The 23,619-nt window shown below is 34.3% G+C and overlaps 1 protein-coding gene and 1 non-coding gene across 4 annotated transcripts in view; both read left to right on the top strand.

The window, feature by feature from the left end:
* The window catches only part of ATRNL1 (attractin like 1), an 849,703-nt gene that overhangs the window by 441,830 nt on the left and 384,254 nt on the right, over positions 1-23,619 (top strand). The window lies entirely within an intron of this gene.
* Positions 14,907-15,097, top strand: LOC131830839 (U2 spliceosomal RNA). Its single transcript, XR_009353414.1, has one exon. It is a non-coding gene; the product is annotated as a U2 spliceosomal RNA (small nuclear RNA).

The following is a 23,619-nucleotide window of genomic DNA, read 5'->3' as shown; positions in this document are numbered from 1 at the left end:
ACTGAGTATTTCAGTAAGAAATTTAGGGCACAGCAAGCTAAATCATAACCTTAGAGAGTTAAATTAAAATACTGGCAAATTACTTTGGACCTTTTTGTAAATTGTTTGAATTTACAAACCATTGCTCATCATAATGAGCAAATGCAAAATAATAATAAAATTTAGCTTTTGCTACATTTTTCTTCATTAAATTAAAAGAACCAATTATATATAAATAACTTTTTTTCTGTTGTTGTGGAAAGACTTTCTAATTGTATAGTCACTACATCATGTAATTATAAATTTGTACCGTATTTCTGTGTGAAAAAATAATATACACTTATGCCCCTCAAGTACTAGTCTTTAATCTAGTACATGTAGAGCAACTTGTGTTTACTTACTTTGGCCAAAATTCCTTGCTTGGGAAGTTGACTTATAGTGATTTTGAAACACAAACTTACCACCTGCTAATAATTTTAAATGTATCAGATTTCAAATCTACATAGTATTTTTAAGTAAAATCTGTAAGATTATAATTAAAAATCCAGAAGTCATCATTTATTTTAGCTGTTTCCTTTTCACTATGTGTAATTTTTGCTATCAATTTTTTCTATTGGTATAAAATCGTATTTTTCTTAAAAATGCCAAGTTATTCAGCATTATTTGCAATAGCCAAAATATGGAAGCAAACTAAGTGTCCATTGATAGATGAATGCATACAGATGATTGATAGATGAATGCATACAGATGAATGGAGATATATATATATATATATATATATACATATATATATATATATATATAGTAATAATGGAGTATTACTCAGCCGCAAAAAAGGATAAAATTTTGCCCTTTGAAACAACATGGATGGAGTTAAAGAGTGTAATGCTAAGTGAAATAAGTCAGAAGAAGACAAATACCATATGATTTCACTCATATGAGGAATTTAAGAAACAAAAAAACCAAAGGGAAAAAGAGACAAACCAGACTCTAAAATGCACAAAACAAACTGGTGGTTACCAGAAGTGAGCTGGGTAGGGAGAATGGGTAAAATAGGTGAAGGGAATAAAGAGTATATTTATTGTGATGAACACTGAGTAATGTATTGAATTGTTGAATCACTATATTTTATATCTGAAGCTAATATAACACTGTCCTTAATTATCCTGGCATTTAAAAAAATAAAAATAAAACTGAATGCCAAGTTATATCTGTAAAAGCACATCAATTTCAATAATGTATAGGTCAACAAGATCCTACTTAGACTATTTCTTTTAAGGTGCCTCACCAAAAATATTAACTTCTCACTTCTTCTTAATACATCCTGAAGTTCTGACATTGTGGACTCCAATGAGGTTTATAATTGGAATATTGACTTTGACTTTCAAAAACCATACATAATTGTTTAAATAATCCTATATAAGGCTCATAGTTAAATCAAAATGAGAGGTATACACCATTCTCAGAAGCTGGTTTCGTATTGTATCATTGAATATAAAACATTTATCTCAAACAGATATAGACAATTTTTTAGAATTATTTATTTCTTTTCAGCGTAACAGTATTCATTGTTTTTGCCCCACACCCAGTGCTCCGTGCAATCTGTGCCCTCCCTAATACCCACCACCTGGTTCCCCTAACCTCCCATCCCCTGCCCCTTCAAAACCCTCAGGTTGTTTTTCAGAGTCCATAGTGTCTCATGGTTCACCTCCCCTTCCAATTTCCCTCAACTCCCTTTTCCTCTCCATCTCCCGTTGTCCTCCTTGTTATTTGTTATGCTCCACAAATAAGTGAAGCCATATGATAATTGACTCTCTCTGCTTGACTTATTTCACTCAGCATAATCTCTTCCAGTCCTGTCCATGTTGCTACAAAAGTTGGGTATTCATCCTTTCTGATGGAGGCACAATACTCTATAGTGTATATGGACCACATCTTCCTTATCCATTCGTCCATTGAAGGGCATCTTGTTTTTTCCCACAGTTTGGTGACTGTGGCCATTGCTGCTATAAACATTGGGGTACAGATGGCCCTTCTTTTCACAACATCTATATCTTTGGGGTAAATACCCAGTAGTCCAATTGCAGGGTCATAGGGAAGCTCTATTTTTAATTTCTTGAGGAATCTCCACACTGTTCTCCAAAGTGGCTGCACCAACTTGCATTCCCACCAACAGTGTAAGAGGGTTCCCCTTTCTCCGCATCCTCTCCAACACATGTTGTTTCCTATCTTGCTAATTTTGGCCATTCTAACTGGTGTAAGGTGGTATCTCAATGTGGTTTTAATTTGAATCTCCCTGATGGCTAGTGCTGATGAACATTTTTTCATGTGTCTGATAGCCATTTGTATGTCTTCATTGGAGAAGTGTCTGTTCATAGACAATTTATTATTGCTTTCAGAATAGCTATTTGCTTAACACATGAACTAACTATGAATTAAGCAGTAAGTCAGTTTTGCTTACTTTACAAAATTAGTAATTTACATATAACCTTTGGCTATTCCTTTATCTTAAAGTATTGATACAAGTTGCATAAAATTATTTTCTATATAGAAAATGCTTTGAAATATAACATTATTTAATGAAAATGCACTACTATTTTAGGGTAGTTGTATTCTAAATGATACCATGGAGACTACCATGGATGTTTAAGGAGTCTGGATGGAATGTATAAAGATGCTAAATTATAACCTTTATGGATGACTATAAGTCATTTTATCAATTATTTTAAACAAATGAAAAATGCCAAAGTATTTAGAGTATTACTTTTTTAATACATCCTGTACTAGAAATTATACTATTTCTTACCATAACAGCCTTTTTCATATCAAGGTATACATTAAAGGATAGGTTCTTAAAATACTCTAAGGTAAACAGGTAAGGCTTATTGTGAATGCAGGAATCCTACTCAGGGTCTCTAACATAGACCCCTGGAGGCTTCCCTAGAAGTGAGGACATCAGTACATTAATGACCAATTACCACACACTAGTTTGTGAACCATACCCCAATTACTGGCAGCTGAAATCCAATTTTGGAGAAGACACGGTAAATGGTGCACTTGCCTGTCAGATAGGTCCTGCAAATGGTGTTTACCCAGAGCACCTTATTTGCGTAACATATTGTTAGCAACTACCCAACTCTGTTGTCTTTCATTCTAAAACTTTGAAAAGTTCATAAGTTTTTGTTAAGATTGAGTGTAGAATCTTGTGGTGGCTAGAAACTTAAGTGGCTAGATGATGACTGCTCAGAATATTAATATCTTAGATCATAGCTTTTTATTCTTAGTATTTCACAAGTTAGAATTAGTAAATGTTTTAGACTGCTATCCTGTTTTTTCTTTACTGTGTATGGCAAAGTGGATTACTTTGTTTTAATATATGTCTGAGATGAATGGGGGTAATTTTTTTCCAAATGAAAACATCTCATTTTGTTTTATTTTATTTTTTTTTAAGATTTTATTTATTTATTTGTCGGGGATAGAGGGAGAGAGAGCAAGCGAGCACAGGCAGACAGAGAGGCAGGCAGAGGCAGAGGAAGAAACAGGCTCCCTGCCGAGCAAGGAGCCTGATGTGGGACTCGATCCCAGGACACTGGGATCATGACCTGAGCCGAAAGCAGCTGCTTAACCAACTGAGCCACCCAGGCGTCCCTCTCATTTTGTTTTAGAGATTAATTCATAATTAGGGTTTGCCTAATTAAATTTGTTTTCCATTTAATTTTGATGGATCTATTTTATCAAGAAAAATATAAACTAATTGAAAGTTTACATCAGATAAGTCAGTCAGGGATGCCTTATATGCCAATACCGATTAAAAGGTTAAAAAAAAATTTAAGATTCATTTCACTTTGATGTCCTATTGATAGTTTTATTTTTAGTCAATTTTTAATTTAAAAGTATAATCATATACTTATTCAAATTGTATGTAAAGATATAAATTTAGATCAATGTAGGAACATATTATTTCCTTATTTTGTTAGGACTTACTCATTTTTTTACATCTTCAAATTAGCAAATTACCTGCTCATTAGTGAAACACTAGAAGGTATTTTAATAACAGAAAGTTTAATTAAGATGGTGAAAACCAAATAAATTCTCCAGAAAGTTCTTGCAAGGAGAATAATGCATAACAATAAGTAACAGTCACAATGTCTGTGATTCCTTTTTGTTTAACCTTTATAAAACCTTTATTATCTTGCTACCTGATAAGTGAAATATTTAGTGGCAGCTTGAGTACTATCATCCTTTATCTAGTTGTTACTCTACTTAATATGCCTCATTATTGTGCCTAGAATTACTTTTTATTTTTCTTAAGATAAATGTTTGATTTCAAATGAAGGTGACTTTGATGCTCAAAGCTGGCAATTAACGATAACAGTGAAATAACTTTTTATGTGTGTGGTACAGAGACTCCTGTCTAGCAGAGGTTATTGTCATACATAGTAAGTGGCCGGCACATTTTGTGCAGGCTGTTAAAGCTTGGTGATATGTGTTATTTCAGCTACAGGAAAAAGGATATTATGGTAAGTCCTTCTTAATATTGAAGTTTACAAGAAATGGAACACATTATAATTGGCTTCACCTTTTTTTTAATGCCAAAAATTTAATATTGAAAGTGAACTTAATAATCTGAGTACAGGAGCATTAAAGAAAATAAACGATATCCATTGAAGGTTTGATATCCAATTACTAAAATCATGTTCTAGCCTTTTATTGTGTTAAAGAGTTTAAATTCTAGAAATATCACTTTGGTAATAATATTTTCAGTTATTTTGACCATAAAGACCTATTGATCCTATCTACAAGGATTGGGTATTACCCTAAATTTCTATGCCAGAATTTAGATCTTGAATATAAAGCCCTCAGTAAGTTCTCAATGTTTGGTCAAAACTCAGATTTTATTGTAGCAAGAATATGATGTGGTGAGTAAAAAGCAAGTACAGATTCTTTTGAACAGTATTTTTAAATTGATTTTATAGTACAAGTTTTTATTTTAATTAGTTTAACTTTTAGATGAGTAATACATTCACATCGTTTAAAACTTAGAACAAAATTGACTTCAGAGAAAGATGGTGGAGTAGGAGGACCCTAAACTCATCCTTATCCCATGGGTACAACTAGATAACACTCACATTAATGCAAATAACCCAGAATGCATCTGGAAGACTGGCTGAGAAACAGATTATCACACTGGGGAGCTGCATAGGGAAGAAAAATCCCCATAGCATTTGGCTTTGAAAATATAAAGAACATTCCACCCTAAAACAACAGAATACTCCTTCTTTTTGAGTATACATGGAACATTCTTCAGAATAGATCACATATTGGGTCAAAATAGGGGTTCAACTGATACCAAAAGATTGAGATTATCCCCTGCATAATCTCAGACCACAATGCTTTGAACCTGGAACTCAACCACAAGAAAAAGTTTGGAAGGAATTCAAACACTTGGAAGCTAAAGACCACCTTGCTTAAGAATGTTTGGATCAACCTGAAAATCAAAGAAGAACTTAAACAATTCATGGAACCCAATGAGAATGAAGACCTTCGGTCCAAAACCTATGGGATACAGCAAAGTTGGTCCTAAGGGGGAAATATATAGCCATCCAAGCCTCCCTCAAAAAAAAAAAAAATTGAAAAATCCAGAATACACCAGCTCTCTTTACACCTTAAAGAACTGGAGAATCAACAACAAATTAAGCCAACCCCACTCAAAGAAGGGAAATAATCACGATTAGAGCAGAGATCAATGAGATAGAAACTAGAGATACAGTAGAACACATCAGTGAAACTAAGAAGCTGGTTTTTTTAAAGAATCAGTAAGATTGATAAACCATTGGCCAAACTAATCCAAAAGAAAAGAGAGAGGACCCAAATCAATAAAATTATAAATGAAAAGGGAGAGATTATGACTAACACCAAGGAAATAGAAACAATCATCAGAAATTATTATCAGCACTTATATGGCAATAAGTTAAGCAACCTAGACGAAATGGATGCATTCCTGGAAACCTATAAACTTCCAAGACTGAATCAGGAAGAAACTGACAACCTGAATAGATCTATATCTAATAACGAGATTGCAGCAGTGCTCAAAAACCTCCCAAAAAACAAGAGCCCAGGACCTGATGGATTCCCTGGAGAATTCTACCAAACATTCAAAGAAGAAATAATACCTATTTTTCTGAAGCTGATTCGAAAAATAGAAACAGAAGGAAAACTTCCAGACTCTTTTTATGAAGCCAGTATTACCCAGATCCCCAAACCAGGTAAAGAACCCACCAAAAAGGAGAATTTCAGACCAATATCCCTGATGAATATGGATGTTAAGATTCTCAACAAGATCCTAGGTAATAGGATCCAACAGTATATTAAAAAGATTATCCACCATGACCGGGTGGGATTCATCCATGGGATGCAAGGGAGGTTCAACATTCAAAAATCAGTCAATATGATAGAATAAATCAGTGAGAGAAGAGAGAAGAACCACTTGGTTCTTTCACTGATGCAGAAAAAGCATTTGACAAGATACATCATCCATTCCTCATTAAAATGATTCAAAGTATAGGGATAGAGGGAACATTCCTCAACTTCATAAAACCTATCTATGAAAAACCCACAGCAAATATCATCCTCAGTGGGGAAAAGCTGACAGCCTTCCCTCTGAGAGTAGGAACATGACAAAGATGCCCACTCTATCTAGTCTTGTTCAACATAGTACTAGAAGTCTGAGCAACAGCAATCAGACAACAAAAAGAAATAAAAAGTATTCAAATTGGCAATGAAGAAGTCAAACTTTCTCTCTTTGCAGATGACATGATACTTAATATGGAAAACTCAAAAGACTTCACCTCAAACTACTAGAACTCATACAGCAATTCAGTAATGTGGCAGGATACAAAATCAATGTACAAGTCCTCAGGGACTTCTACAGGAACAGAGGAGCTGGCAGGCACCATTTCCCTCCCCTACCGCCCAGCATAATCATATGTCCATCTGCTGCAATCAGTGCTTTCACTACTTAATGCGCTTACACTGCACTCTGCCCTCTGCAGCCAGCTCTGCCTCAGTCCCAGTGCTACAGGTACTCTCCCCCAGAAGACCAGCACAAAACTTCTCAATACTGCATCTCCCAACCTCTTGCAGAGGACACATGCACCTTGTGAAAACTGCACTCCCTACACTTTGTGGAGCTGCTCCAGCAAGACAGTTTTCGGTCTCTGGGGCAGCTGTATGTCCCTTGTGGAAGAGGATCAGTGCCACCTTGTTTAAAGTGTGTCCTCCACCCACTACTTTCAAGAGACATAGCTGACTTTCCTAACACACAGAAACAGACACATGATAGGCAAAATGAAGAGAGAGAAATATGAACCAAATGAAAGAACAGGACAATATCACAGCAAAAGACCAAAGTAAAATGGAGATAAGTAATATGCCTGATAGAGAATTTAAAGTAATGATCATAAAGATACTCACTGGACTTGAGAAAAGAGTAGAGGACATCAGGAAGACCCTTAACAGAAGAGAACCAATCAAACATGATGAATACAATAATTAAAATTAAAAATACACTTGACAGAATAAATAGCAGACTAGAGGGACCAGAGGAATGAATGAATAACGTGAAAGACAGAGTAATGGAAAGTAATCAAGCTGAGCAATTGGGAGAAAAATGTGCAAAATGAGAACAGACTTAAAGAAGTCAGTGACTCCGTCAAACATCATAGCATTTACATTATAGGGATCACAGAAGTAGAGAGGGAAAGAGGGGCAGAAAATTAATTTGAAGGAAATAATAGCTTAGAACTTCTCTAAACTGAAGAAAAAAACCCAGAAATCCAGATCCAGGAGGTACAGATCCCCCAACAAAATCAACCCAAGGAGGCCCATGCTAATACATAGTAATTAAAATGGCAAATATTAGTGACAAAGAGAAAAGCTTAAAAGGAGCAAGAGAAGACAGTTACATAGAACAGAGTCCCCATTAGGCTATCAGCTGATTTTTCAGCAGATACTTTGCAGGCTAGAGGGAAAGGCACTATATATTCAGAATGCTGAAAGGGAAAAAGCTACAGCCAAGAATACTCTGCCTAGCAGAGTATAGAAGCAGAATAGAAGGAGAGATAAAGAGTTTCCAAGACAAACAGAAAATAAAGGATTTCATGACCACTAAACCACCCCTACAAGAAACATTAAATGGGACTCTTTGAGTGGAAAGGAAAGACCATAAGTGAGAGCATGAAAAATAAAGAATGCAGTAAAAATAAGTCTGAAAAGTCTGTGAAAATCAGTCAAGGGACTCACAAAATAAAAGGATGTAAAATATGACACCATATATCTAAAACTTGGGGTGGGAGGAAAGGAATAAAGAAGGGATTTAAACTTAAGTGACCATCAACTTTATATAGACTGCTACCTGAAGATATTATATACTACTAACCAAATGGTAATCACAAATCAAAAATCCAGTAATAGATATGCAAAAAATAAAGAGAAAGGAATTCAAGTATATCACAAAAGAAAGCCAGCAAACCATGAAAGAGAACATGAGAAGAAAATATCAGAGAAAAAAACTACAAAATAACCTCAAAACCAATAACAAAGTGCTAATAAATATATATCTCATAGTAATTACGTTGAATGTAAATAGACTAAATGCAGCAATCAAATGACATTACGTGCAGAGTGGATAATAAAACAAGGCCCATCAATGTGTTGTCTATAAGAAGGAGACTCATTTTAGCCCCCAAAATGCCTACAGATTGAAAGCAAGGAAATGGAGACATATTTGTCATGCAAATGGATATCAAAAGAAAGCCAAGGTAGCAATACTTATATTGGATCCAGTAGACTTAATTTTTTAAAAGATTTCATTTGTGTATTTGAAAAAGAGAGAGAAAGAGAAAAAGCAGGGCGAGTGGCAGAGGGAGAGGGAGAGGGAGAATCAGTCTTCCTGCAGAGCAGGGAGCCCGATACGGGCTCAATCCCAGACCATGACATGAGGGGAATCCAGATGCTTTACCGGCTGAGCCACCCAGCTGCCCTGACAAAGTAGACCTTAGAACAAAGACTGTTGGTGTACCTGGGTGGCTCAGTTGGTTATGCATCCGACCCTTGATTTCAGCTCAGGTTTTGATCTCAGGGTCATGAATTCAAGCCCCTTGTTGACTCCACACTGAGCATGGAGCCTACTTAAAAAACAACACAAAAACAAAAACAAAGACTGTTACAAGAGACAAAGAAGGACTATATAATAATAAAGGTGATAATTCAACAGAGGATATAGCAAATCTAAGTATTTACGAGCCCAACATTAGAGCACCCAAATATATAAATTAATTAATAACAAACATAAAGGAACTAATTAATAGTGATGCAAAAATAGGAGATTTTCTGTGAAGTGTGTAAACCTGGTGATTCACAGACCTGTACCCCTGGGGATAAAAATATATGTTTATAAAAAATAAAAAATTAAAAAAAAATAGGAGACTTTAACACCCCTCATATCAATGGATCATCCAAAAGATCATCCAAACAGGAAATCAACAGAGAAACAATGGCTTTGAATGACACACTGGACCAGATGGACTTAACAGATCTATTCAGAACATTTCATCTTTAAACAGTAGAATACACATTCTCTTTGAGTACACATGGAACATTCTTCAGAATGGGTCACATATTAGGGCACAAAACAAGTCTCAACAAATTTCAAAAGATCTAAATCATACCATACATTTATTCTGACCACACACTGTGAATCTAGAAATCAACCATAAGAAATAATTTGGAAAGAGCACAAATACATGGAGGTTAAATAGTTTGCTAAAAAATGCATGTGTCAATGAGGGAGGAAATAAAAAAAATACATGGAAATAAATGAAAATGAAAACACAATGGTCCAAAATCTTTGGAATGCAGGAAAAGCAGTTCTAAAAGGGAGGTATGTAGCAATATAAGTCTACCTTAAGATGCAAGAAAAATATCAAGTAAACAACCTAAATGTATGTCTAAAAGAACTAGAAAAATGAGAAGAGACAAAATCCCAAAGGAAGGATTAAGATTTATTATCACAAAGATTACTGTAGAAATAAATGATACAGAAACTATAACAAAGCAAAACAAACAGTAGAAGAGATCAGTAAATCCAGGAGCTACTTCTTTGAAAAAATACAAAATGGATAAAACTTTAGCCAAACTCATCAAAAAAAAAAAAAAAAAAGGAAGACTTATAAACAAAATAGCAAGTGAGGAGAAATAACAACCTTTACCACAGTAAACAAATAAGTGTAAGAGAATATTATGAAAAATTATATGGCAACAAGTTGGAAAACCTAATAAAATAGAATCAGTAATTAAAAAAAAAAAAACTCTCAAAGTCTAGGATCAGATGGCTTCCAAAGTGAATTCTACCAATCATTTAAAAAAAGAGTCAATATCTATTCTTCTCAAACTTCTCCAAAAAATAGAAAACAAAGAAAAACTTCCAAATTTATTTTATGAGGTCAACCTCACACGGATACTAAAACCAGACAAAAACACCACAGAAGGGACGCCTGGGTGGCTCAGTGGGTTAAAGCCTCTGCCTTCAGCTCAGGTAATGATGCCAGCGTCCTGGGATTGAGCCCCACATTGGGCTCTCTGCTCAGTGGGGAGCCTGCTTCCCCCTCTCTCTCTGCCTGCCTCTCTGGTTATGATCTCTGGCTTTCAAATAAATAAATCGTTTAAAAAAACCACACACACAAAAAGAGAACTATAGGCCAGTATCTCTGTTGAACATAGATGCAAAAATCTTCAACAAAATACTAATAAACCAAATCTAACAGTACATTAAAAAGAAATCATTCACCATGATCAAGTGGGACTTATTCCTAGGATGCAAGGAGTGGTTCAGTATTTGGAAATCAATCAACATAATACAGCACATCAAAAAGATAAAGAATAAAAACCATATAATCATTTCAATAAATATAGAAAAAGCATTTGACAAAGTCCTGTATCCATTCATGATAAAAATATAATATAGACAATATATGAAAAATCCACAGCTAGTATCATTCTCAATGGGGACATACTGAGAGCACTTCCCCTAAGGTCAGGAACAAGATAAGGATGTCCACTCTTACCACTTTCATCCAACATAGTACTGGAAGTCCTAGCCACAGCGATCAGATAACAAAAGGAAATAAAAAGCATCTGGATCCTGAAAAACTTTCACTGTTGCAGATGACATGATATTATATAAAGAAAACCCTAAAGACTCAAACAAAAAACTACCAGAACTGACAAATTCAGTAAACTCACAGCATATGAAATCATTGTGAACAAAATCTGTTGCATTTCTATACACTAATAATGATGCAGCAAGAAAGAAAATAAGAAAGCAATCCCATTTACAGTTACACCAAAAAGAATAAAACGCCTAGGAATAAACTTAACCAAAGAATTTAAAGACCTGTTCTCTAAAAACTGTAACACATTGATGAAGAAAATTAGAGATGACACAAAGAAACAGAAAGACATTCCTTGCTCATGGATTGGAAGAACAAATATTATTAAAATGTCTATACTACCCAAAGCAATCTATGCATTTAATGCAATCCCTATGGAAATACCTACATGCAAATACCAACAGTATTTTTCACAGAACTAGAACAAGCAATCCTAAAATTCATATGGAACCATAAAAGACCCCAAATAGTAAAGGCAATCTTGAAAGAGAAAAAACCAGAGGTATCATGATTCCAGAGTTCAAGTTATACAACAAAGCTGTAGTCATCAAAACAGTATAGTACTAACACAAAAACAGACACATAGATCAAAAGAATAGAATAGAAAATCCAGAAGTAAACCCACAATTCTGTAGTTAATTAATCTTAGACAAAGCAGGAAAGAATATCAATGAGAAAAAGTGTATTCAATTAATGGTTCTGGGAAAGCTGGACAGCACCATTCAAAAGAATGAAACTGGACCATTTTATTATACTATACACAAAAATAAATTCAAAATGGATTTGAGACCTAAATGTGAGATCTGAAACCATAAAAATCCTAAAGAGAGCACAGGCAGTAATATGTCTAACATGGACCATACCAACATTTTTCTATATATGTCTCCTGATGCAAAGGGTAATAAGAGCAAATAAATAAATAAATAAATAAATGAGTATTATTGGGACTACATCAAAATAAAAAGCTTCTGTATAATGAAAGAAACAATAAATAAAACCAAAAGGCATCCTACTGCATGGAAGAAGGTATTTGCAAATGACCTATCTGATAAATGATTTATCTCCAAACTAGATAAAGATCTGATACAAATCAACATCCAAAAACTAAATAATCCAGTTATAAAATTAGCTGAAGTCATGAATAGACATATCTCTAAAGAAGACATACAGATGGCCAGCAGGCACATGAAAAGATGCTCAACATCCTTAATCATCAGGGAAATGCAAATCAAAACCACAATGAGATACCACTTCACACTTGTCAGTATAGGTGAAAGTCAAAAACATAGAGACTACAAGTGTTGGCAAGGATGTGGAGGAAAAGAAACCTTCATGCACTGTTGGTGGGAATACGAACTTGTGCAGCCACTAGGGAAAACAGTATGGAAGTTCCTCAAAAGTTAAAAACAGAACCACTCTATGATATACCAATTGCACTATGAACATTTATGTCCAAAATATAAAAATACTAAGTCAAAGGAATACAGGAACCACTATGTTTATTGCAGCATTATTTAAATAGCCAAAGTGTGGAAGCAGCCTAATTGTCCATTGATACATTGATAAATGAATAGATAAAGAAGATGTGGTATGTATGTATGTATGTGTGTGTATATATATACACACATATATATACATATATAATGTTTAATATGTATATAATTATATATACATATATAATTATATGTACATATATATTATATAAACATATACATGTTTCATGGTATATGCAACATTATTCAGCCACAAAAAAAAGAACGAAATCTTGCCCTTTGCAATAACATGGATGGAGCAAGGGAGTATAATGCTAAATGAAATAAGTTGGTCAAAGACAAATACTGTATGATTTCAGTCATATGTGGAATTTAAGAAAAAACAGATGAACAAAAGGAGATAGAAAGAGAAACCAAGAAACTGACTCTTAATTATAGAGAACAAACTGATGGTTATCAGATTGGAGATGGATGGGGGGATGGGTGAAATAGGTGATTAAGAGTATAGTTAGGGGCGCCTGAGTGGCTCAGTGGGTTAAGCTGCTGCCTTTGGTTCAGGTCATGATCTCGGGGTCCTGGGATCGAGTCCCGCATCGGGCTCTCTGCTCAGCAGGGAGCCTGCTTCCCTCTCTCTCTCTCTCTGCCTGTCTCTCCATCTACTTCTGATCTCTCTGTGTCAAATAAATAAATAAAATCTTTACAAAAAAAAAAAAAGAGCATGGTTATGAGGGGCGCCTGGGTGGCTCAGTGGGGTCATGGTCCCAGAGTCCTGGGATCGAGCCCCGCATCGGGCTCTCTGCTCGGCGGGGAGCCTGCTTCCTCCTCTCTCTCTGCCTGCTTGTGATCTCTCTCTGTCAAATTAAATAAATAAATAAATAAATAAATAAATAAAATCTTAAAGAAAGAGTATAGTTATGAGGAGCACTGAATAATGTATAGAATTATTGAGACACTATATTATACACATAAAAATACTATAACACTATATGTTATTTATACTGGAATTAAAGTAAAAAACTTAAAAAAAAAAAGTGGGAACTAGTCCTCCAGCACACCAGTGGGGTAGGCTATTACTAAAACTTAGGAGCTGCACAAATGTCATTCTTATATCCTAATAGCAAAATTAAAGTCAAGGTTTGTACAATATATTTAACAAACTGTGGTTAACCCATGGGGACAAAAAAGAGATGAGTCTGATCCAGTCTTATTTTTAAAAAAATTAGAACAAAATAAAAATATATAGAGAAGTTTCACATCCAACTACAGCTTTGTCTATTCCTTTGCTCCCTCTCCCCGTAGAGCACTGTTTCTTATGTATCCTTTTATTTTTTTTTTAATGCAAATTTCAACAAATGCAATTATATCATCTTATTTAGCATATTTCTTACACAAAATAATATATTTCCATACTTTTTCAGACCTGAAATATCATGCAGTGTGATGTATAACATTTTTAATGTATCACCAAATAGGAAAAAAATACTGGCACTTAAAATGTGACATGGCATTGATTATACAGTACATCACAATGCCAGAAATATTAAGGTGAGAATAAATTCATATTTTAGAATAAAAATATGGTATGTATCCTCTGCTTTTCATCACTCTTGTCATTTAAGAACATAACCTGAATATCTTTGCATTGCAGGCCTTCTTTATTACTTTTTTTACAGGTACATAATATTTCATAGCATGTTGTAGTCTGGTTTTATTTAACTCGTATAAATGGACACTTGGTATTTTTTCCTGTCTTTGAATCTTTGTGCATAGGTCATTTTTTATGCATTGCAGGTAAAACTACAGTATACATTCCAAATGAGATTACTGACTTATGGTAATTACATTTCTAATTTGTATAGCTTTTACCAGAAAGTATAGTTTTAGCTCTGTATTTTCCAGCCAACTGAATGAAGAATATGTAGTCATATTGGATTTTTGCCAATTGAGAAGTGAGAAATGTATTTCAGAATGGTTCTAATCTGTACTTCTTGAATAAGGTCGAGAATATGTTCTCTTGTTTAAGGACCATTTGTTTTTCTTTTACTGCATACTGTTCATGTTCTTTGCCCTGTTTCTATTAGATTGTTCATTTTTTATTATTTCTAGAAATTCTTTGTAGTTTGCCTTTTCTCTCTGAAATGGGCTAGAGTTTCTTTTCTCAGCTTGTTATTGATTCTTTACCTATTTAAAAAAAAATGAAGATGTTATCGCTTCTCGGCCTTTTGGCTAAGATCAAGTGTAGTATCTGTTATTATCAGTTTAATATCTGATACGTCCTCTATCCGAGGACAATATATTAAATGGATTTTTGGAGCAGGGAGATGGAATAGAAGCTTGCTCCGTCCACTCCACTCATCAACCTGGTATTGCAGTACTTCCAGGAACGGTACACCCCCCTCGGGGGTTAAAATGCGTGGTTTCCCATAACAGAGTTTGCTTTTAGATGCAGTAGTTTTCAACTTTTTTCTTTTTCGTTTTGGTGTACTTCTTAACGTCTATTATGATTTCTGTTGCTCATACCACCAATTTCTTGAGATTCTGTATCTCCGCATTCTTGGTATATTGAGGGGCAACGTTCATTCTTGGTTTAGCAAAGTTTTTGGCAAGCCGCCTTGGGGGAGTGGTTGTGCTGGGTTTGTCGAAATAGAGTCTCCTGTTTATTTATTCCCAGATTAATTAAACATGGAGGCAGTTTTTTTGGTCTTTCACTAGTGATTGGTGGAAGAACAAACTAAAAAAAAAAAAAAAAATGAAGATGTTATTCATATTTAATGTCAAATTGTTCAGCTTCTCTTTTTGACTTCCAGAATAGTCATAGATTATAAAGGACTTTTCCATGTTTTCTTCTAGAAATGCTATGGCTTTTTTTTTTTTTTTTTAACATTTTGTTTAGGCTTGTACTTTGGTACCCTCCTCCCCATGGCCCATATAGACACACCCTTGTGTAAGCCCTTTCTATACTGACTCTAGACTGGGGCTCTCTGACTGCTTTGACTAATCAGGTTTTTTTTTCTTTATTTTTTTAATTTATTTTTTATTTTCAGCATAACAGTATTAATTATTTTTGTACCACACCCAGTGCTCCTAATCAGTTTTGTTTGGAGTGGCGCTTTGTCACTTTGACACCTAGTCCTTAATTAAGTGGGCAGTTCTTTTATCTTGGAAGCTTACCAATTAAACACTTCTTGGTGCCCAACCACCATGTAAGAAGGCTGCCCCAGCGGAGTGGCCCATTTCAAAGAGAATCAGCTCCAGCAGACAGTAGCTTCAACTGAGGTCCCAGTCAGGTCTCCAGAAGAGAAAGGTTGTCCAGGTGCTGGACCTTTCATCCCACATGGGTTCTCAGTTGAGCCTCCAGTTGACTGTGGTCATCCCAGCAAAACAACTGACACCAAGCGGGCAGAACTTTCCACTTAACATAAACAATTGTGAGAGATAATGCCTTGTTGCTTTGGGCCAATAAATTGTTTCACCTCAAATCTTAATGGCTTAATATAACAAAAATCATCATTGCTTATAATTTAGGCAGGGCTCAGGAGAGAAGGAGACATGATAGGAACTTAGCAAATCTCTCTCCAACATGGCATCAAGGGAGGCAGTTACAAGGTAGGCTGGAGAATCTTCTTGAAAGAAGTTTTAATGACAGACTGGCCCTTGGTTAAGGGCTCAGTGCAGGCTGTTGGCTTTGGGCTTCAGTTTTGTTCCAGATGAGCGAGGTAGCTGAGTTTTGAGAGGGAGGAAGTGGCAGCTGCAGTTTCTCTTGAAGGCTAAGCCTATTACTTCCATATAATACTATCACCTCCACTGTATTATGTGGGCAAAAGCAGTCATAGGAGCATCTCAGATTCAAGGGTATTAAGAAATAGATTGTCACACCTCTTTATGGGAGAAGTGATAAAGAATTTTTGAACATCTTTAATTCATCACATATTTAAATATTTGATACAACTTAATCTTCCCCTGATGGCTATCAGGTCATCCATCACCATTTATTGACAGATTATTCTCTATTTCATTATTTAGAGATATTCTCATTAACACATTCTAAATTCTTATAATTTCTGTGTTGCTTTATAGGTCTCTCTGTTCATGCACCACTAATAAATATTATATATTATAAAATATTTTCTTTTTCTTTTTTTTTTTAACTTTTTTTTAAGATTTTATTTATTTATCAGAGAGAGAGAGGGAGAGAGAGCGAGCACAGGCAGACAGAGAGGCAGGCAGAGGCAGAGGGAGAAGCAGACTCCCTGCCGAGCAAGGAGCCCGGTGTGGGACTCCATCCCAGGACGCTGGGATCATGACCTGAGCCGAAGGCAGCCGCTCAACCAACTGAGCCACCCAGGCGTCCCAAAATATTTTCTTGCTGGTACATTGGCTACCTCTCATTCTTTTGTTTTCATAATTTTATTGGGTATTCTTACAAACTTATTTTTATAAATAAATGTTATAATTGGTTTGTCATATTCTGGAGGAAAAAGAGACTATTGGTATAAATACTGAGATTAAATTAAAATTATAAATTAATTTAGGTAGAACTGTTACCTTTCAGATTTTCAGTCTTCCTAACCAAGAATATAATATGTCTTACCATCTACTTTTGTGTCTTTAAGTAATATTTTAAAGATTTTTTCAAATAAGTTTTGTATATCTTCCTTTAAGTTTATAGACACATGTATACAAGACATGCACACATAGAAAGATTTACTTATATTTACTAATTGAACATGCTGTATGCTGCACTGAATTCCTTTATTGCTTGTAATAATATTTCAGTTCATACTTAAGGGTCTTCCAGGTATACAGTTACATTAACTAAAAAGTTATTTCCTCTTTTTCTAATATTTATACTTCAGATTTATTTCTTTTGTCTAATTATACTGGCTAATATCTTCAGTACAGTGTTACTAATGGTAGAGGTGATGGTGGACATCCTTGTCTTATTTCTAACTTTGGTGGAAATGTCTTCAGTGATTTCCCATTAAGTAAAATGCTTTGGGGCTTTTAGATCAATTGATTAATTTATCTATCCATGAAATCATATTAAATAATATTTTCATTGAATTGAATGCTTTTGCTAAGAATTTATGTTGAATTTGTATCAAATACCTTTTTATTTTCTGTGGAAATACATTATTTTCTTCTTAAATCAAGCAATATATTATATAGTAATAACATATTTTCTAATATTTAACCATTCCCATAATCTTGTAATAAATACTCATGATGATGATCAATTATTATTTGAATGTGTTGCTGGAATCTATTTGCTTATTTAATTTAGAAATTTACATCAATATCTAAAGTGATATTGATCTATAGTGTTCTTTTTGTGTGTGTAATCTTTTTTAGTCTTTAGTATTTATATGCTACACAATTCACAAGTAAGATTTGGAAGTATTCCTTCTAGTTTTCTGACCTTAAACCATCTAAATATCATTGGAATTTCTGTACCAAATGGTTTGGTAGGATTCTTTTGAAAATGATTGGATTGTGCTTTGGAGGGGCTGACTATTTCTTAACTACATCAGTATAGACTTTTTAATATGTGAGAATTATCTATATTATCTATATTATTAAAATGATTTGGGGTGCCTGGGTAGCTCAGTGGGCTAAAGCCTCTGCCTTCGGCTCGGGTCATGATCCTAGGGATCCTAGGGTCTTGGGATCAAGCCCCGCATCAGCCTCTCTGCTCAGCGGGGAGCCCGTTTCCTCCTCTCTCTCTGCCTGCCCCTCTGCCTGCTTGTGATCTCTGTCTCTCAAATAAATAAATAAAATCTTAAAAAAAAAAAAATTTTTCATAAGATGATAAATACATGTAAACTCAAAAAGGGTTTGTTCTTTTACCAAAGTGAAGTTAAGCTAGAGCTAAATAACAGGCATATAAATAGGAATTTCTATATATTTAGAAATTAAGGAGTCTGTCCTATGTAACCTATGAGTCCTAGATAACATTATAATAGAAATTAGAGAATATTTTGGATGAAATGATAAATCAGATGCAAATATTAAACTTTTATGACAGGCAGCAACACAGTGCTTACCAAGAAAGTGGTAGTTTAAAATCCTTATATCAGAAGAGATAAAAGGCTGAAATCACTGATATAAGGATCCATATCAAAAGTTAGGAAAAGAAAAAATTAAATCCAAGTAAAATGGATGGAATGAAATAAAAAAATAATGGATGGCATGGAATAATAATAAAGACAAAAGCAGGAATTAATGAGATAGAAAATTAAATATAATAAGATCAATGAATCCCTAAGTTGATTGTTTGAAAAAAATTAATCAAATTGATAAACCTCAAGGAAGACTAATCTAGGAGTCTTCAGGGTCTTTAGACATATTCTCTCTACCAGAAATGTTGGCTTTACTGTTTTTTTTTCTTTTTTCATCTCTCAATGCTTACTCTTTTTTCAGATCATAGTCCAAATGTCACTTTCTTTCTTTTTTTTTTTTTTTTAAGATTTTATTTATTTGACAGAGAGAGAGAAATCTCAAGTAGGCAGAGAGGCAGACAGAGAGAGAGAGAGGGGGGAGGAAGCAGGCCCCCTGCGGAGCGGAGAGCTGGATGTGGGGCTCAATCCCAGGACCCCGGGATCATGACCCGAGCCGAAGGCAGAGGCTCTAACCCACTGAGCCACCCAGGCGCCCCCAAATGTCACTTTCTTAATGAAGATTTACCTCACCCTCCTAGATGAATTTAGTGTCCTGTTGAATTTGTTCTTTTAGTAAATTTGGGTTTCCTTTTATGTAAGCTGGGAAGTCATTAGATTTTATACAGGAATTACACTAGATGATTTATACTTTTAAAAGATTGCTCTGTACTCCCCAAAGTGATCTATAGACTCAACACAATCCATAGCATTATCCCAGCTGAATTGTAGAAAAAATTGGCAAGCTGATCTTAAAATTCACATGAAAATGCAAAGGACCCCAAAGAGCCAAAGTAGTCTTGAAAGAACAAGTTTGAGGACATACACTGGCTGATTTCAACATTTACTGCTAAACTATAGCAATCAAAGTAGTGTGGTAGTGTCATAATGATATAGACCTATATAGATCAGTGAAATAAAACTAAGAGTTGAGAAATAAACTCTTACATTTATGGTCATTTTTTTTTTGACAAAGGTGCCAAGTAAATTTAGTTGTGGAAATGTCTTTTCAACAAGTTGGGCTGGGACAGCTGGACATCTAGATGTAAGAACATAAATTTGGGTCCTTACAAGACAAAAATCTAAAAATGCATCTTATATATTAATGTAAGGGCTAAAACTATAAAACTCTTTGAAGAAAACATAAGAGTGTATCTTAATTACCTTGGGTTAGGCAATGATTTTTTAGATATATCACCAAAAGCTCAAGCAATAAAAGAAAAAATACGTTGGGCTCCATCAAAATGAAAAAAATTTGCACTTCAAAAGACACAATCAAGAAAGTGAAAAGGCAACCCACAGAATGAAAGAAAATTTTGTAAATCACTTATTTCATAAGAATCTAGTTTTCAGAATATATAAAGAACCTTTGCAACTTAATAATAAGACAAATAACTCAATTTAGAAGGGGGCAAATTATTTGACTATACACTTCTCCTAAGAACACATGTGAATGATCATTGAGCACTTTTTTTAAAAAAGATTATTTATTTATTTATTTGAGAGAGAGAGAGAGCATGAGAGGGGAGAAGGTCAGAGGGAGAAGCAGACTCCCAATGGAGCTGGGAGCCCGATGTGGGACTTGATCCCGGGACTCTGGGATCATGACCTGAGCTGAAGGCAGTTGCTTAACCAACTGAGGCACCCAGGTGCCCCAGATCATTGAGCACTTTAAAAGATGCTCAACATCAGTGTCACTAGGGAAATGCAAGTCAAAAACCACAATGAGACTGGGAGCAGGGCATGGAACTTATTGCTGAATGGGTATTGGGCCTCTGTTGGGGTGTTGAGTCATACTGGAAATAGATAGTAATAAATGTCATAAACATTCTGAATATAATCAATACCATTAGATTGTATGCTTAAATTAGTTAAGATGGCAAGTTTTGGTGTATATATATCTTTTCACAATGAACAAATAATAAACATACATACAATCAGATACCATTTCATATCCATTGGGATGGTACAATAAAAAAGATAATAAGTGTTGACGAGAATGTGGAGAAAGTAGAGGTCTCATGCATTGCTGAAGGGAATTTAAAGTTGGTAGAGCTATTTTTCTCAAAATATTAATCATAGAGTCACTACATGACCCTGCAATTCCATTTCTAGGTATTTGCCCAAGGGAAATGAAAAAGATTGTCCACACAAGAATGTGTGTGTAGTGTTTATAGTAGCATTATTCATAATAGTCAAAAAGTGAAAATGATCTAATTATCCATCTATGGTTAAGGAATAAACAAAATCTAAATGAATGAAGGCAAACACAAAGTACCAATATTGTATGATTATGTTTACGTGAAATGTGCAGAAAAGGTAAATATATAGAGATAACCTGATACCGGATGTGGGAATGAAGACTGACAGCAAATAGGCAAGAGATTGCATTTGGCATGATGGATATGTTCATTAGATGGTGTGATGATGGTTGCATAACTTTTTAGATATATTAAAACTCACTGGATTCTACATTATGGTGAATTTTATGGTCTGCATATTCTATTGCAATAAAATTGTTAAAATAAAAGAAAACTAAATAACTCTGACTGCTGTGTGGATAGTGGAAGTAGGGAGACAACTTTATAGAGGCTAGGATAGTAGTCCACAAAGAGAAGATAGTGATTTGAACGGTTTTTGTCTTCAATACCTGGGTATATAGTGACACAACCTGAGATGATAAGAACTAGGACAAGTTAGGCAGCAATCAAGAACACTAATTGGTCTTGTTAAGTTTAAGATGCTTATTAGATATTCAAGGGGGCAGGTCACTTAGGCAGCTGGACATAAAATCAGTTGGATATCCAAGTCTGGATTTCCTGAGAGGTCTAGATTGAATATATAAGTTTGCAAAAACTGTTGCCATAAGAATGATACTTAAGACCTAAGACTGGATGAATGTTAAATGTTGTGTGCCAGGAATTGTTTAAGGTAGAGGTCACAATGTCTTTGGGGACCTCACAATTCAGTGAGTAAGTATACTCAAAGAAGTGGGTATATGCAAACTGTGCTAAATTTCACCACGAGGTGGAGGATAGGTAGTTAGAAGTAGGCCTGATCAAATAAGAACCATTTGAGCTATCAAGAGTACACATTTATTTAATGGAGAAATTGATTAGGATGTTATTCATTGTCAATATGGGTGGAGAAAACACCATGGGAAAATACTGGAAGATATAAAAGGTACCCATTGTTTTCAAAATACTGAATAATCCAGTGTGGATGTGTAAGTTAAAAGATGAAGAAGAAAAAAAAAAAGCTTTATTTGTGTCTGATTATAGGAGAAGTTATGACAGGCAAGGAAAAAAAATGGAAATAGTAATTGGGTAAATCATATAAAGGAGAATATTCTTTGAGAAATGGTTATCTCAATTATTCCTTACAAAATCATGATGCCATCTCTCCTACTTTTGATAAGAAGCTATAGCCTCCATATATGAATATAACATCCGCATATACGTAAAGTATGAGTATACCATGCTTTTACATTTTTCCAAAAAAAGCTTATAGTTGCCAATATTAATCCATTAAAATATTTTTTTTCAAATTTACATTGTCTATTTTTATGAACTAACACCAAGAGACTGTATTCAGTATATCATTAACTATTAAGAATATTTCAGTACAAATCTACCTTCTCAATCTTTTATATTTTTTCTGTAACATATTTTGAACATTTAGCTGAAACTCCTTGATAAATGCATTATATCATTTTCCTCTATTTCAATTACACTTAGGTTCAATGTTCTTTGGACACCAAGTGTTTTTTAGTTGATTTTTTTATGAAGATTTTCCGTAGCCCCAGAAACTCTCTGAACAATATGCATATCAAAGCCAGTTGAAGTTTCTCAACCCTGTTCTTCACAAATAATTTTTCTACTCATAGCAGGATGCTAAAGCAAAAATTTCCATCTTTCTTTTCCTTGCATATTCATTTTGGACATAGCCTATTTTCTTTGTAAAGACTTAGAGGCATCTCTTAACTAAATAAAATTACCAAGTAAGCATATGTAAATCATTTTGAAATGGCTATAACTTGTGGAAACTTAAGGTAATATTTCAAAACCGTATACAGCACTATAGGTCTGATGCTTAACTTTAAAGATAATAATTCAGTGTAACTCATAGATACCATGTAAAAATAGAGTTATAGTAAATATTGATGCTTTTTTCTTGAACCTGTAAAATTCATTGTTTTAATGGAAAATGTTTAAATACTCTATCTCAAGAATTTATAAATTATACTATTTTAAAACATTATATTTTGGAGATTTAGGCAGAGTGTATAATATATATTCATTTTTTCCACTTAATGTTGAGTTTTAGAAAATGTATATTGTTAATGGGCCGTGCACTTTCAAGTCATTTTGTTTACCAAGCTAGAACTAAGATCTGAGCAATGATGTATGTTGTAAAACCTTTAAAACCAGAATGCATTGCATTAAAGAATGCTCATATTCTTTTGCAGTGAAGTATAGTATAAGAATTTTGCCCTAAGTAAGATTAAATTCAGATACAAACTCTGTGTACATTCTTGCATTTATTATTATAAATAATAATCTGAATGTTTAATGTTGACATTTGGAATGTTTTCCAACATACTTCATAATGTGTTTTACTCTCTTTTAATTGTTAATCACATAGCCATTTTCAGTTCCTCTTAGTGTTTTTCAAGTGTTAAAAACCTTTTTACTTTTTTGCAGTTAATGAAATCTCATTGCCACAACTATATTTTTATAAACATCCTAGGTATAGAATTCAGGT

This window comes from Mustela lutreola, chromosome 4 (assembly GCF_030435805.1).
Source record: "Mustela lutreola isolate mMusLut2 chromosome 4, mMusLut2.pri, whole genome shotgun sequence".
Classification (NCBI taxonomy): Eukaryota; Metazoa; Chordata; class Mammalia; order Carnivora; family Mustelidae; genus Mustela; species Mustela lutreola.
This window is presented reverse-complemented; position numbering and strand designations above follow the sequence as displayed.